Genomic DNA, 5000 nt, shown 5'->3' on the forward strand with positions numbered 1-5000 from the left:
GCAGATATATCTTGCTTTGCAATTGAATGTGTTTGTGTGCTGCTGCTAAAATGTAAAATTAAGTATGATTAGGTAATGACATACGAGAGGCATATAGTGTCTTTTGGTGTTGTAAACAAAGAACTGCACTTTTGATTTGTATCCAGCTGAGCGATACCCAGCATTCATGAGGATAGTGTTGGGATCTTTTAACCTTGTACGTCAACTGTTCTCATTTCACTTTGGGAGCTGTCTGAGTTGCAGAATTGGGATTTGTTCGCTTCACATTAGGCTCACACTTTCTTGATTGGACCAATTTCTGCTGTGTGGCCATGATGTATGTAATTTCTGAACAATAAACGGACTACTAATAGCTTCACTTCTCTTCACCGATTGGCTGCCCCAACCAACAGTTCTTACTGATTAGTCTCCCATGCCTGGCCTATGATATAGTACTGTTGTTCTGGTGCAGGTGTGAAATGAAATTGATGCTGGAAGCTCAATACCAGACTTTGCTGCCACCTCAAACATTTGTGCAATGCAAATTCAGTTTTCTAGAAGATGGAGGCAAATGATCTCAGTTATGAGATAGAGTTCCGAACCTGCTTCCAAGTCTGACAGGTAAACACAAGCTATTAGTTCTGTATATTACATTCCTCTAAGTTTGCTGGTGATTGAAGCTGACTATTTATTTCATAAAGTAAATATAATTTTACGCATGCAGGCACGCGCGCACGCATGCACACAGATACACACACACACACACACACACACACACACACACACACACACACACTCACACACTCACACACACACACACACACACACACACACACACACACACACACACACACACACACACACACACACACACACACACACACACACACACACACACACACACACACACACACACTTCAGTTTCCCATGTCATACTTTAGCATAATGCTCTCAGAAAAGGACACAAACCATGCGTGCGTGTGTGTTAGCGCTTGTGTGTGTGTGTGTGTGTGTGTGTGTGTGTGTGTGTGTGTGTGTGTGTGTGTGTGTGTGTGTGTGTGTGTGTGTGTGTGTGTGTGTGTGTGTGTGTGTGTGTGTCAGTCAGCACACAGCAGAGCAGCAGGAGGCTCCGTGGTGCTACAAATCCACATGGACAGCCAGGCGAATATGGGCCGTCTCCTGTCACACTTTCCCCTGATGACAGATTGCACTGAGGGATGAGACAGCGGAATGAACAAGCTCCATCTTTCTTTCTTCATATCTCTCACTCTTTCCTCTGTCATTCCATCTCTCTCTCTCTCTCTCTCTCTCTCTCTCCCTCTCTCTATGTCTGTCTCTCTGCCTCTCTTCCTTTGTCCACCTTTCTTTCTTTGTCTCTCCTTTTCCTCCTCACTCACTGCCCCCCTCTCTCTCTTTCCTGCCTGTCGTTCTCTCTCCCTCTCTTCCCTCTCTTTCTCTTTTCCTCCACTCCTTTCTTTCTCTGCTTCTCCTTCTCTTCTTCTCACTCCCTCCCTCTCTCTTTCTTTCCCGACCTGTATTTCTCTCTCCCTCTCTTCCTCCACTCCTTTCTTTGTTTCTCCTTCTCTTCCTCTATCATTCCCCTCTCTCTCTTTCTTTCTCTGCCTCTCTTGCCTCTCTTCCCGTCTTCCTCCATCTCCTTCCATTGCTTGCTCCAATCTGTCTCCAATTTCTCTCTCTTTCTCCCTCACTGCCTCTCTCCTCTCTCTGGGTCTGTCTCTCTCCCTTGCTCTTTTTCTTTGCATTTTTCTGTTTCTCTCATCTCACATGTCGTTCAATGGCTCACCTGCCTGCATAGGGTCAAAAGGACATGTTGGAAGCCCTCTTTGTAAACTGCAAGAAGAAACACCTGAGAGTGCAGACACACACACGCACGCACGCACGCACGCACGCACGCACGCACGCAGGCACGCAGGCACGCACGCACGCACGCACGCACGCACGCACGCACGCATACACCAGAGAATGCCATCACAAACCCACCCATCCTTCATCCTTCATTCAGCCATCCAGCCCTCTTCTTCCTGGGGTGACACTCGGTCACTCTTGAGTCACCTGCCTTGAGTTTAAACATTGTGTGTGTGTGTGTGTGTGTGTGTGTGTGTGTGTGTGTGTGTGTGTGTGTGTGTGTGTGTGTGTGTGTGTGTGTGTGTGTGTGTGTGTGTGTGTGTGTGTGTGTGTGTGTGTGTGTGTGTGTGTGTGTGTGTGTGTGTTTATTTCTTTGTTATGGACAGAGATGGAGGGAAGGAGCATGGAGACTATGTTTACCTCAGCAACCTTTCAGCTCTAATATGACAGATGCGATGTAAACAGAGTTATGGGGAGAGAACTCATTCTTCCACACAGCACAGGCACACCCATCCACACACACACACACACACACACGCACGCACGCACGCACGCACGCACGCACGCACGCACGCACACACACACACACTTCTCTTTCTCTATCTCTCTCTCTCTCTCTCTCTCTCTCTCTCTCTCTCTCTCTCTCTCTCTCTCTCTCTCTCTCTCTCTCTCTGTCACTCACACAGGTACACTGACACACACACCGCCCATCATAAATAGAGGTGACAAAGTGATGCTTTATGCATTCCCCATCAGGACACTGAGACTAAGCCCCATACTGTCACCAAGCCCAACCAACTTGTCAACACATACACTGCATTCATCCATCCTTTGGTGCATCGGTTGTAAATGAAACTCCCTAAATAGTCTCCCAGTCATCTTGGCAAGACCATATCCCCTGCTAGAGTTCTAACAGTGTGCACCATCATTCTCTGAACCAATCCTACTGCCCCTGCTGTGTCGAGTGACACGTCCTTTTGGACAACTGCGATGCCCGCTGTGCTCTTGACAGCTTCCCTTAACCAATCAGGACACCTGCTGTGTGCTGTGATAGGTGTCATCATGCATGCACGTCACATGTGCCGGTGGTTTAATATGTAGTTTAATTTGGACATAATTTAGCCAAAAACAACAGCCTGACGTGCCACTGAGACACTGCCTACTTCTATTTCGAGTGGCAAGACATAATATTTTTTTTTTTCGAAAATCATATTTTGTAAACAAGCTGTTCCAGCTCGCTCCAGCTGTGACCAAAACACAGCCACTCAGCTGCCGCCACCAAGTTCCAAGTCTGAAGACAAGCAGACTGGCATCATGCAAAGGCGTAATTATTCCACGCGAGTGCGTTCCGCGTTATGGTGCACTGACTTTTGCATGTTAAGTCGAGCTCTGAGTCTACAACGATGCAGAAAAGTTTTTTTGTCACGTGACCAGATTTGCGCAAGGAAAGTTAGTTTTTCCGCCGTCATGTTTTCCGTGGTGAGTTTCTGTTGCTAAACGCGAAAATGCTGAGCTGTGCCCTGACCAAAACCATCCCTAACACTAACCTGTCAGTAAAGCAATGTTTTTGCTGCTTAACAAGAACAGTGAAACAAGCAAGAGAAATTATGAAATTGTTGATAGACGGGTCAGGTCTGTGTTTTATCTTAACAAACATGCCAGGTTGCGAAAAGCTAATTCTTGGAAAGTTTTAGCATGGTCTTACCATACCCTTCTACTACATCATTCACACAGAGGGACTGCAATGACCGAAATAAGAAATTATTATTGGTGGGAGGAGTGAACTCAGAGTTTGAACTGTCAAGTTTGAACTTGAACTGTCAGAGTTTGAAATGTGCATTTATTTGCTAACCTAATTGCTAATGTTTGGTCTTGACATGCAATCTGCTTGTATGCCCCACTCACTCATCCCTCCCCAATTCGCTGAGTGGTGAGTTACGACAGCCATATGACAGGGTAAAAGGATAGTTCCCCCTCAGAACACCTGACCCAGACCTAAACGTAGAGATAAAATGCTAATTAACTGGAGCTGTATGGATGGCAAGGCCAGACTAGGAACAGTTTTCTCACAGAGAGGTTTTTGTTTTTTGCACTTGGCCAGACGCTGAATGAGGTTGTGGGCGGGCAGACCTCAGCCAAGCTGCATGTGCCAATCAATACCCTCTGGTGACCTTTGGAGTTGATCAGATGAGAAGCTGCTCCCCTGCCAGAACCCCAAGCTGAGGACTTCCAGGCCCTCAATCAATATCCAATTATGCTCTGCCCCCAACAGCCAGACGCCACAGTTAGACCACAAGCCTCATCTCAGGGACAGTCAGCTCTTATTATACCCATATGCACATTATAAAAACCCTCTGGAAGTAGTGCACTGGGGGAGAAAAGTTAAGTTTAACTTGAGAAATTGGTTTTTGCTTCCATTGACTTTGGGTTGCCTCAAATTACTTTGAAATTATTCATCTTATTTGATTTATTATATTACTTGGTATATTATAAGTCTATACATTTATATCTTTAATTTCAAGTAATACGGTTCCACTAACTTTTCAAATAGCATGGGGGCTCCTGTACTAAGACTTGTGTAGATTTCCTATTGCATCTATCTGTATGTTAACATCTGAAAAGATACATATGCACCAAAAAATCAACATGTACCACTTCATGCATAAACAGGTTTTTATGCACATTATTAAGTTAATTAAGTGCACTTTTTTAAGGCAGTCTTCATCCAAAAACACTTGAGTACACCCAAGCCCTTTTGTGAAAAGTTTTGTATGTAACTTTTTTGTGTGTAAACAAGTTTTGTACATGAGGCCCCTTGACTTCTTTTTTATACTTTGTGGAGCTGTGGCTCAAAATTGTACATATTTTTTTTTCATAAGCACATTTCTTGGACTAGTAGGTATACGATGACAATGGACAGTCCCTTGACTCCAACAGTTTGCATCCTGCATACACCCACTCACAACAGTGTTAGTAACCACACAATGTTAGCAAACTTGGAGTTGCCATGAAACACTGGGTACAAAATGTACCAAGCATATATTATAGTGTACACGTCCATGTCCTGTAAAAGACTGTACATCATGCATGGCATACATAATGTCACCACACACTATTAAAATGACACACTGCATGAATCCAGACATGACTGAAGA

This window comes from Engraulis encrasicolus, chromosome 11 (genome assembly GCF_034702125.1).
Source record: "Engraulis encrasicolus isolate BLACKSEA-1 chromosome 11, IST_EnEncr_1.0, whole genome shotgun sequence".
Taxonomy (NCBI): Eukaryota; Metazoa; Chordata; class Actinopteri; order Clupeiformes; family Engraulidae; genus Engraulis; species Engraulis encrasicolus.